General features: G+C 38.7%; 1 non-coding gene across 1 annotated transcript; it reads right to left on the bottom strand.

Annotated features, from left to right (window-relative positions):
- Positions 1-3,578: 3,578 nt before the first annotated feature.
- Positions 3,579-3,681, bottom strand: LOC138081556 (U6 spliceosomal RNA). The gene has a single exon (XR_011145017.1). It is a non-coding gene; the product is annotated as a U6 spliceosomal RNA (small nuclear RNA).
- Positions 3,682-12,981: the final 9,300 nt, after the last annotated feature.

The following is a 12,981-nucleotide window of genomic DNA, read 5'->3' as shown; positions in this document are numbered from 1 at the left end:
TCACTGACAACTGGAAGGGTACCCTCAAAAACACTAAGCAGAATTGTTTTCTACAGGAAAGTAAAGAAGACCCTTACCTACATTGTTGACCATTCGCTTTCTATCATGTATCACAGTCAGTGGTACAGAGACATGTTTAATAATATTTATGGAATGAATAAATGATTCATCTAATTAGATCAATTTATTTTAATAATTTAGTTCAGCTTGTTGGGCACCTATTTTGCTCAAGGTCTTATCATAGGAAATAGTAAGATGATAAAAGGAATAAAAGGGACAGAGGTGCTCTCTTTCATTTTCTGAGTTTGTGCAGGCAACGAATTATAGTAACTTAAGGCAAACTCACAGAAGGGTCTAAATGGAGTGAAAGCTGTATGTTAAAAAATAGCTAAGTCATTAAAAAGCTCTCAAGTTAGACTACTTAGACTTGACTCCATGTTCTATGCTTGTTAAATAAATAAATTTGAGTACATTATTTAAACTCAGTTTTCTTATCAGTAAAATGGGGGTAATATTTGTATTACCTTTATAGATCTTTCATAAGGATAAGTAGAGATTTTTTTATTTAAAATAATTAAAATAACTAGGATATATTAAGTACTCAGTAACATCTGCTGGATCATGGAAAAAGGAAGAGAGTTCCAGAAAAACATCTATTTCTGCTTTCTTGACTATGCCAAAGCCTTCGACTGTGTGGATCACAATAAACTGTGGACAATTCTGAAAGAGATGGGAATACCTGACCACCTGACCACCTGACCTGCCTCTTGAGAAACCTATATGCAGGTCAGGAAGCAACAGTTGGAACTGGACATGGAACAACAGGCTGGTTCCAAATAGGAAAAGGAGTATGTCAAGGCTGCATATTGTCACCCTGGTTATTTAACTTATATGCAGAGTACATCATGAGAAACGCTGGGCTGGAAGAAGCACAAGCTGGAATCAAGATTGCTATTGATACTGAGAAATATCAATAAGCTCAGATATGCAGATGATACCACCCTTATGGCAGAAAGTGAAGAGGAACTAAAAAGCCTCTTGATGAAAGTGAAAGAGGAGAGTGAAAAAGTTGGCTTAAAGCTCAACATTCAGAAAACGAAGATCATGGCATCTGGTCCCATCACTTCATGGCAAATAGATGGGGAAACAGTGTCAGACTTTATTTTGGGGGGGCTCCAAAATCACTGCAGATGATGATTACAACCATGAAATTAAAAGATGCTTACTCCTTGGAAGGAAAATTATGACCAACCTAGATAGCATATTCAAAAGCAGAGATATTACTTTTCCAACAAAGGTCTGTCTAGTCAAGGCTATGGTTTTTCCAGTGGTCATGTATGGATGTGAGAGTTGGATTGTGAAGAAAGCTGAGCACCAAAGAATTGATGCTTTTGAACTGTGGTGTTGGAGAAGACTCTTGAGAGTCCCTTGGACTGCAAGGAGATCCAACCAGTCTATTCTGAAGGAGATCAGCCCTGGGATTTCTTTGGAAAAGAATGATGCTAAAGCTGCAACTCCAGTACTTTGGCCACCTCATGCGAAGAGTTGACTCATTGGAAAAGACTCTGATACTGGGAGGGATTGGGGGCAGGAGGAGAAGGGGACGACAGAGGATGAGATGGCTGGATGTCATCACCGACTTGATGGACATGAGTTGGGGTGGACTCCAGGAGATGGTGATGGACAGGGAGGCCTGGCGTGCTGCAGTTCATGGGGTCACAAAGAGTCAGACAAGACTGAGTGACTGAACTGAACTGAACTTTTAACTGTCTTTTCTAGCAAGCAGAGATGGATGGTACAGGATTTAAATATGGAAGAAGATAGAATTGGAAATGAAGTCACTCTTGGGAAGCTGAGTATTTATTATATTGCAACTAAGTGTCAGTCATTAAGAAAACTCTGTGTATAGAGTTTGTAATACAAAATCATCAAGCAAAATCATACTTTAGTATGATGTGAGTTAGATTTATACTGTGATGATAGATTTAGAGAAGATGAGTTAAGATATGCATCCTTGTAAATGGGGTAAAAAAGGGTCCTGTATCTTACATTTTTATGAATTCTAACAGGAAACCATTTAGCATTTTAAACTCAGATTGATAACAATGTCAAATTTTTACTAGATATTCTGTTACAGGAAAGAAAAAAAAAGGATTTTCAAAAATAGTGTCTTTAATTGTCTGCAATAAGGTAGATAAGCAGAAGATTAAGTATTATATGTTATATAGCCTTCTGGATTCATTAATATATAATATAATGCTTAAAGCTCATAAAATTTGATGAAATTTTATAAGGTCTCATTCAGAAATAATTGTCCTTCTATGTCATGAAATGCTTTTTATAATTACTTTTTAATTTTCCTTTAATCTGCAACTCATGGTAAAGTAGAAGTTTCCCAGGGGTTTCTGAATAGAAAGGGAAATGGAGTGCCATTAATGGAAAAATGTAGTTCAAATATGCTTAATATTGCAGGCCTACATGTTTCAGAAGCATGGGGGCATTTCCATTTGATTTAGGGTTCAGTGGAGAGAATGAAACAGCATAGTATAGCAGTGGAAAGAACATAGACTTTGGAAATCTTGACAAAAATAAATTAAAAATTGTCTCATTTTGGACAATATAACCTTATTGAGCCCAGGGTTCACCATGAGAAGAAGACAGCAACATTAACTTCATAGTGTTTTTGTGATGATTAAGGGTGATCTTTATAGGGTGATACTCATGTTGTTTGGCACATGGAAGGTGATCAATATATGACTACTATTCTTATTATAAATTATAATTTCCAGTTAGTAATAAAACATGTCAATGAGATTCTATTTCATATGTTATGAGTAATGGGAAATATACATCTATCAAAATCAAAATAAAAGAATGGATAATTGCTGGACGCTAAGGCAGTAATATGAAGAAATAAAACTAAAGAGATAAATGTTAAACATCAACCTCCAAGATTTTGATAGATGTTGACTGAGTCAGTTGATATCCTAGCTAATGAATAGCCAAGTTCAGCACTGTAGTTTAACTTCACTGCTCCAGCCTGCTCTGAGGATAAAATGGATGTGGAGGTGTTCTATGCAGAGATGATGATGGAACAGCTGTTCTTCACTTTGTATTCTTCTCAAGTTGTTTGCCTTTTTCATTTAGCCTATAAAGTAAGCGTGAGTCTAGTTTCTATCAGGAACCAGAGTTCCTATCGTAGTGTTTTCTATCCAGTTTTCCTGTCTTTGTCCTTAAGATCTTTTTGGCCTCCTCTCTTGATCTTTCACCTTGTCCAATTCTCTTTCTTGTTTGCTTAATGAAAAGTCCATGTCTCTTCTCAGAACTAGGCTCTTCAGAGGCATCCTCAACCCACTTCATACCATGGAAGGACACATTCCTCCTTAAGAATTATAAAATACACATTGGGATGATAAAAGCAGTTACTTTCTGGCTTAAGGACTCTTCATTGTGTTAAATTTAAACTAATAGAATCCCCAGATTTACATTTTAATATATATATAAATAGCTTTACCACTGGCCTCAGGTTATCTAAAAGGTCATAAGTTTCCCTTCTTTTGTTTTTAATGGAGCATTTTGTGAATTCTATGAATTTTTTTGTGAATTCATCCTTGTGTAGGGACCGTGCTGGTCTTCTCTGTATCATTCCAATTTTAGCATATGTGTTGCTGAAGCAAGCACTCTTTCCTCCCTCCTCTTCTCCTCTCTCTCTCCTTCTATCCCTTTCTCTCTGTCTCTTTTTCTGAGATGGTGCTCTCTGGCATATATATATGCCGTCTGCTTGCTACAGTTTAAAACTTATTTTTACTTTAGGCAAATATATATTTTTTCCCTCTGTTTTTTCTTTTTCTTCCCCTAGAAAAAATCTTGCAACTGGGTCCAACATATTAAAAAATATAAATTAAACTTTTTATTAGGGAAAGACCTGATGCTGGGAAAGATTGAAAGCAGGAGGAGAAGGGGATGACAGAGGATTAGATGATTGGATGACATCACCAACTCAATGGACATGAGTTTGAGCAGTTTCTGGGAGTTGGTGATGGACAGGGAAGCCTGGTGTGATGCAGTCCAAGGGGTTGCAAAGAGTCGGACATGACTGAGTGATTGAACTCAACTGAAGTGGGATCAGACCTCTCCTCTTTTATCTCTTATCATTTTCACGGCCCCTGCAGAGAAGGCAATGGCAATCCACTCCAGTACTCTTGCCTGGAAAATCCCATGGAGGGAGCAGCCTGGAAGGCTGTGGTCCTTGGGGTTGCTGAGGGTCGGATACGACTGAGCGACTTCACTTGCACTTTCATGCATTGGAGAAGGAAATGGCAACCCACTCCAGTGTTCTTGCCTGGAGAATCCCAAGGATTGGGGAGCCTGGTGGGCTGCCGTCTATGGGGGTCACACGGAGTCGGACACGACTGAAGTGACTTAGCAGCAGCAGCAGTAGTATTTCTGAGGAACCCTAGTCCCAGAGAAACACTATTGAAAAGCCTTGAGCTAATGAAAAGAGTTATTAATTGAAATTCTGAAAACTGGAATTTTAGCTTTATCTCTAACATCAAATTTATATGTGTCACTGATAGGGGTAATTGTCTTATCCGTAAAACAAAGGTTTGAACAGTGGTTCTCAGTTTTGTCTGTGTATTAGAATCAGCTGGGGAGCTTTTAAAAATACTGATGCTCAGGCCTTATACCAATTAAATTACAGTCTCTGGGGCGTGACCGAGACAACAGCATATTTTAGAGCTCCCTGGGTGACTCCAGTGTGCAACCAAGTTTCAAAACTGCCAAAGAGTTTTTGAGCAATAATGTTTCACAAATCCATAGGTGTTTGCAGCTTGTTTTGGTAGATGTAGTTAAAATGTGCAGAGTCTATTAAATTATAGATAGTACTTAGTGAAGAGTAGGGATGAATGTGGTCATAAAGATTGAAACCTAGGAAAAAAGTTTTTAGATTATCTTAATAGCTCAATGTGTTGGGCAAAACCCTTAACTCTGTTATATCCCTGATGGGAGTAATTTTAACTTCCTCTAAAATGAGGCTCTCAACGGAGAAATCACATTTAAATGCAGTGTTATTAGATTTATACCGATAATGACACCATTTGTTAGTATGATCTGCTAAGAATTACATCTAGCTATTTCATTCACAAAATAGATAGAATGGGCAGATTGACTACTGAAATGTAAAATATGGTTAATATTCCTCAGTTGGTGGTATAGCTAGAAGATAGATTAAAGTAACATGTTAACAATGGAAATCTCTGATATTGAGATGCTGCCTTGAAAGTGCCTCCATCAAAAGGGCAAAGAGAGAAAAAAAACCCAGGATTACTGCTGTGTGCTTGTCAGTGAAAAACTATTGTTATGAAAAACCATTGTTTCAGCTGAGTTTTCAAAGCAGGAATAAAGCTCTTAGTATTGGTGAGCAATTGATCCTCAAAGATATACAAATTGTATGACAATATTCAGTCTATAATCTCCAAAGGTCAAATGAATTTCTTATGATTGGATAAGTTACAATGAATATCAAATAGTGTGAAAGTGATGGCAGGATTAGAGCAAAAATGATTGATTCTAAATATGTTAGATGTAAAGCTAAACAGAAATGCCTTTTCATTTTCTTGTTACCAAGGCCATTTACACATTTTTTCTCATATTTGGGCAGCTAATAGGTATTCAAATTCATGTGGTGGTGTAGAAAAAAAAAAATCGTGTGCTTTAATCTTCTCTTTTACCAATGTAGTTCTTTGCTAGAAGTTAGTAACCTTTAAATAAGAGAAAGTGCAGTTATCACTTGTGGCATGACAATATATTAATAATTTTATTCCCTTGTTCTTAGAATTTTTTTTGCTGGAAAAGATTTACCAACAACAGAATAAAAAATCATATTTTAAAAAGTTTTTCCTGTCCTTTCTGGACAGGAAGATCAGCTTTATGTTTTTATGTGTTCTAGGCCTTCTTACCCCAGAGGAAAGTTTACCCTAGGCTTCTTTGTGAAAGTACCCAAGAAGTTGGGCAGTGAACCCAATGTTGACTTGGCAGACTAGGAGAAAGTCCACAGAAACAATTTTGACAACATGGATTTGAACCAATAGCAACATTGTCCAACTCTGAATGAACTGTGTTAACAAGGACAGTGCTTTACAATGGCCAAGAGTGACCATTGGTTAGGAATTTCCTCTATTTTTTCCTGGCCTTTGTAAGATCTGATATCTTGATATAGTATAAAATAAATGAATGAGAAGAATGGGGTGTGGGCAAAGAGAGAAAGAGGGAGAGGTGTGTAGGGGAATGAAATGTAGTGGTAAATTACAAAATAGTTATTGATGTTGTTATTTTCACCAGACTTGGCCAATGGAATGGAGGCTGGAAGCTAAATATAGTTTGGTTTTGATAAATTTAAAAGCATGGAATGTTTTCTGTACTTTATTTTTTATATAGAAATTCTTAATCTTCACATACCTTCAAAAATGTATGCATGTTTGCTAAGTTACTTCAGTCATGTCCAACTCTTTGTGACCCTATGGACTGTAGCCCACCTGGCTTCTCTGTCCATGGAACTCTCCAGGCAAGAATGCTGGAGTGGGTTTCCATGACCTTCTCCAGGGGATCTTTCTGACCCAGGGATCAACCTGGCATCTCTGATGTCACCTGCATTGGCAGGCAGATTCTTTACCACTATAGCATCACCTGGGAAGCCCTGGTACAAATAAATCTCAGTATTTGGTTGTTAAAGTAAACTTAGTTGCTCAGTGGTGTCTTACTCTTTGTGACCCCATGGACTGTAGCCCCCCAGGCTCCTACATCCACGGAATTTTCCAGGCAAGAATACCAGAGTGGGCTGCCATTTCCTTCTCCAGGGGATCTTCCCTACCCAAGGATTGAGCCCAGGTCTCCAGCATTGCAGGCAGACTCTACCCTCTGAGCCATCAGGGAAACAGTTAGTTATCTCTTTTTAGAGGACATATCTCTAGAACAACTCCATGAAGCCATCCTTAGTTTGCCTAATTCTATAGTGATCCCTATATAGTCTGAAATTATCTCCTATGCATACTATTTATTTCATGACTCGTTGATACACTGCTTAGTGACTTTTAGTTCTTTGGGTGTTTCTTATTTCACTAACATCTTAGTGATATATCTAGATTTTAAACTTCTGCTGTGACAGAGTTGCTTTAAAAAAGAAGCTGAGAAAGTGAATGTATGAAAATTGCTCTAGACTGAGTTGTCTAAGAGCAGAGACCAATGATACCATTTATACATCTGGTGTCAACAAACAGTACAGTACAGAAAGTACTCAGTACTTGTTTGTTGAAGGACTGTGTGAGTAGATGAATGGACTAACATTGAAGGAGGACACAAATGTGTATATCCACCTGAGGAGTTGATTCATTCATATCCTACGAAGGATTAGTCTGTTACCCCCAGATATGAATTTCTAATCCAGGGAAGTGCATGCTCTTTACTAATATATTCTGGCAATCAGTCTGATTAATGCCAGTAATAGACGGAACTTTGATCAGATCTTACATGTTATAAGGTCCCTTCTTCATTTCTCAACCAAGTCTCATAGCTTATATTTGTTTATTTTTCTCTTTTCTCTTATCAAAAATGAAGATAGTAACTCCCTCACCAAAGCTCACTCAATTTTTTCTCAAGCTTCAACCCTAAGTCTCTGTCACTTTTCTCTGAGAGTTTGTATTTCAAGTTGCTCCAAATCATTCTATCATGCCACTTCACTTTATTTCAGGTGAATCAGAGAGAGGAAATCTAGAAGTTCTTTTGGTGGAGAAAATGTTGAAATTTTTATAAAGTATTTCTATGGCAGCTTAAATTTTTGACAACTATTTAATTGAGATATGGGATCTATGTCCACTCCCCTTGTATCTGGGTGAGGCTGTGATTGCTAGAACCAAGAATATATAGTTTAAGTGATGTTTGGAGACTTTTGAGACCAGATCATAAAAGGCTTTGAGTGTTCTGACTTATTTGTTGAGACAATGGTCAGCAGTATGAGAATTCTGACTATGAAAAGCTGATGTGTGGATGTGCTCAGCCAAGTATCTCACCTGACACTGGCTTTCCAGCCATCCATTTCAAAGTGCCACACATGTATGTAAAGAAGCCATCTAGGAAGTGGGTCCCCAGCCTCAGATCTTTGAATCTCCCTCAGCTGAGACCAAAATATCAAAGGGCAGAAACAAACTGTACTCTACATGAATGCATGACCCACAGTTTCTGTGGTCATTCTAAAAATGATCATGTTATTATAAAAGCTATATATGACAAACCCACAGCAAACATTATCCGCAGTGCTGAAAAATTGAAAGCATTTCCCCTAAAGTCAGGAACAAGACAAGGGTCTCCACTTTCACAGCTACTATTCAACATAGTTCTAGAAGTTTTGGCCACAGCAATCAGAGAAGAAAAAGAAATAAAAGGAATCCAAATTGGAAAAGAAGAAATAAAACTCTCACTGTTTGCAGATGACATGATCCTCTACATAGAAAATCCTAAAGACTCCACCAGAAAATTACTAGAGCTAATCAATGAATATAGTAAAGTTGCAGGATAGAAAATCAACACCCAGAAATCCCTTGCATTCCTATACGCTAATAATGTGAAAGTAGAAAAAGAAATTAAGGAAACAATTCCATTCACCATTGCAACGAAAAGAATAAAATACTTAGGAATATATCAACCTAAAGAAACTAAAGACCTATATATAGAAAACTATAAAACACTGATGAAAGAAATCAAAGAGGACACTAATGGAGAAATATACCATGTTCATGGATTGGAAGAATCAATATAGTGAAAATGAGTATACTACCCAAAACAATCTACAGATTCAATGCAATCCCTATCAAGCTACCAGAAGTATTTTTCACAGAACTAGAACAAATAATTTCAAGATTTGTATGGGAATACAAAAAACCTCGAATAGCCAGAGCAATCTTGAGAAAGAAGAATGGAACTGGAGAAATCAACCTGCCTGACTTCAGCCTCTACTACAAAGCCACAGTCATCAAGACAGTATGGTACTGGCACAAAGACAGAAATATAGATCAATGGAACAAAATAGAAAGCCCAGAGATAAATCCACATACCTACGGACACCTTATCTTCGACAAAGGAGGCAAGAATAGACAATGGATTAAAGACAATCTCTTTAACAAATGGTGCTGGGAAAACTGGTCAACCACTTGTAAAAGAATGAAACTAGATCACTTTCTAACACCATGCACAAAAATAAACTCAAAATGGATTAAAGATCTAAATGTAAGACCAGAAACTATAAAACTCCTAGAGGAGAATGTAGGCCAAACATTCTCTGACATACATCACAGCAGAATCCTCTATGATCCACCTCCCAGAATACTGGAAATAAAAGCAAAAATAACAAATGGGATCTAATTAAAATTAAAAGCTTCTGCACAACAAAGGAAACTATAAGCAAGGTGAAAATACAGCCTTCTGAATGGGAGAAAATAATAGCAAATGAAGCAACTGACAAACCACTAATCTCAAAAATATACAAGCAACTCCTGCAGCTCAATTCCAGAAAAATAAACGACCCAATCAAAAAATGGGCCAAAGAACTAAATAGACATTTCTCCAAAGAAGATATATGGATGGCTAACAAACACATGAAAAGATGTTCAAAATCACTCATTATCAGAGAAATGCAAATCAAAACTACAATGAGGTACCATTTCACACCAGTCAGAATGGCTGCAATCCAAAAGTCTACAAGCAACAAATGCTGGAGAGGGTGTGGAGAAAAGGGAACCCTCTTACACTGTTGGTGGGAATGCAAACTAGTACAGCCACTATGGACAACAGTGTGGAGATTCCTTAAAAAACTGGAAATAGAAATGCCTTATGACCAAGATATCCCACTGCTGGGCATGCACATGGAGGAAACCAGAATTGAAAGAGACACGTGTACCCCAATGTTCATTGCAGCACTGTTTATAATAGCCAGGACATGGAAACAACCTGCATGTTCATCAGTAGATGAATGGATAAGAAAGCTGTGGTACATAAACACAATGGAGTATTACTAGGCTATTAAAAAGAATACATTGAATCAGTTCTAATGAGGTGGATGAAACTGGAGCCAATTATACAGAGTGAAGTAATCCAGAAAGAAAAACACCAATACAGTATACTAACACAGTTCAGTTCAGTTCAGTTCAGTTCAGTCGCTCAGTTGTGTCCAACTATTTGCGACCCAAATGAATCACAGCATGCCAGGCCTCCCTGTCCATCACCATCTCCTGGAGTTCACTCAGACTCACGGCCATAGAGTCCGTGATGCCATCCAGCCATCTCATCCTCTGTCGTCCCCTTCTCCTCCTGCCCCCAATCCCTCCCGGCATCAGAGTCTTTTCCAATGAGTCAACTCTTCGCATGAGGTGGCCAAAGTACTGGAGTTTCAGCTTTAGCATCATTCCTTCCAAAGAAATCCCAGTGTTGATCTCCTTCAGAATGGACTGGTTGGAATTCCTTGCAGTCTAAGGGACTCTCAACAGTCTTCTCCAACACCACAGTTCCAAAGCATCAATTCTTCGGCGCTCAGCCTTCTTCACAGTCCAACTCTCACATCCATACATGACCACTGGAAAAACCATGTCCTTGACTAGACGGACCTTAGTCGACAAAGTAATGTCTCTGCTTTTGAATATACTATCTAGGTTGGTCATAACTTTTCTTCCAAGGAGTAAGCGTCTTTTAATTTCATGGCTGCAATCACCATCTGCAGTGATTTTGAAGCCCCCCCAAATAAAGTCTGACACTGTTTCCACTGTTTCCCATCTATTTCCCATGAAGTGATGGGACCAGATGCCATGATCTTCGTTTTCTGAATGTTGAGCTTTAAGCCAGCTTTTTCACTCTCCTCTTTCACTTTCATCAAGAGGCTTTTTAGTTCCTCTTCACTTTCTGCCATAAGGGTGGTGTCATCTGCATATCTGAGGTTGTTGATATTTCTCCCAGCAATCTTGATTCCAGCTTGTGTTTCTTCCAGTCCAGCATTTCTCATGATGTACTCTGCATAGAAGTTAAATAAGCAGGGTGACAATATACAGCTTTGACGTACTCCTTTTCCTATTTGGAACCAGTCTGTTGTTCCATGTCCAGTTCTAACTGTTGCTTCCTGACCTGCATACAGATTTCTCAAGAGGCAGGTCAGGTGGTCTGGTATTCCCATCTCTTTCAGAGTTTCCCACAGTTTGTTGTGATCCACACAGTCAAAGGCTTTGGCATAGTCAAGAAAGCAGAAATAGATGTTTTTCTGGAACTCTCTTGCTTTTTCCATGATCCAGCGGATGTTGGCAATTTGATCTCTGGTTCCTCTGCCTTTTCTAAAACCAGCTTGAACATCAGGGAGTTCACGGTTCACGTATTGCTGAAGCCTGGCTTGGAGAATTTTGAGCTTTACTTTACTAGCATGGGAGATGAGTGCAATTGTGCAGGAGTTTGAGCATTCTTTTGCATTGCCTTTCTTTGGGATTGGAATGAAAACTGACCTTTTCCAGTCCTGTGGCCACTGCTGAGTTTTCCAAGTTTGCTGGCATATTGAGTGCAGCACTTTCACAGCATCATATTTCAGGATTTGAAATAGCTCAACTGGAATTCCATCAACTCTGCTAACTTTGTTCGTAGTGATGCTTTCTAAGGCCCACTTGACTTCACATTCCAAAATGTCTGGCCCTAGATTATGATCACATCATCATGATTATCTGGGTCGTGAAGATCTTTTTTGTACAGTTCTTCCATGTATTCTTGCCACCTCTTTTTAATATCTTCTGCTTCTGTTTGGTCCATACCATTTCTGTCTGTTATTGAGCCCATCTTTGCATGAAATATTTCCTTGGTATCTCTAATTATCTTAAAGAGATCTAGTCTTTCCCATTTTGTTGTTTTCCTCTATTTCTTTCCCTTGATCACTGAAGAAGGCTTTCTTATCTCTCCTTGCTATTCTTTGGAACTCTGCATTCAGATGCTTATATCTTTTCTTTTCTCCTTTGCTTTTCACCTCTCTTCTTTTCACAGCTTCTCTTCTTCCCACACAGCCATTTTGCTTTTTTGCATTTCTTTTCCATGGGGATGGTCTTGATCCCTGTCTCCTGCACAATGTCATGAACCTCTGTCCATAGTTCATCAGGCACTCTATCTATCAGATCTAGGCCCTTAAATCTATTTCTCACTTCCACTGTATAATCATAAGGGATTTGATTTAGGTCATACCTGAACGGTCTAGCAATTTTCCCTATTTTCTTCAATTTGAGTCTGAATTTGGTAATAAGGAGTTCATGATCTGAGCCACAGTCAGCTCCTGGTCTTGTTTTTGTTGACTGTATAGAGCTTCTCCATCTTTGGCTGCAAAGAATATAATCAATCTGATTTTGGTGTTGACCATCTGGTGATGTCCATGTGTAGAGTCTTCTCTTGTGTTGTTTGAAGAGGGAGGAGCAGTGGCTGAGCAGGCACAGGAGGGCCTAGAGGAGCTATCCCATGCTGAAGGTCAGGAACAGCAGTGGTAAGGAGATACCCCTCATCCAAGGTAAAAAGCAGCGGCTGTGCTTTGCTGGAGAAGCCGTGAAGAGATACCCCACTCCCAAGGTAAGAGAAACCCAAGTAAGATGGTAGGTGATGCAAGAGGGCATGAGAGGGCAGACTCACTGAAACCATACTCACAGAAAACTAGTCAATCTAATCACACTAGGACCACAGCCTTGTCTAACTCAATGAAACCAAGCCATGCCTGTGGGGCAACCCAAGACGGGTGGGTCATTGTAGAGAGGTCTGACAGAATGTGGTCCCCTGGAGAAGGGAATGGCAAGCCACTTCAGTATTCTTGCCTTGAGAACCCCATGAAGAGTGTGAAAAGGCAAAATGATAGGATACGGAAAGAGGAACTCCCCAGGTCATTAGGTGCCCAATATGCTACTGGATATCTGTAGAGAAATAACTCCA

The sequence above is a fragment of the Capricornis sumatraensis genome, chromosome 6 (genome assembly GCF_032405125.1).
Source record: "Capricornis sumatraensis isolate serow.1 chromosome 6, serow.2, whole genome shotgun sequence".
NCBI lineage: Eukaryota > Metazoa > Chordata > Mammalia > Artiodactyla > Bovidae > Capricornis > Capricornis sumatraensis.
The sequence above is the reverse complement of the archived record's forward strand: the minus strand, read 5'-3'. Positions and strand labels throughout refer to the sequence as shown.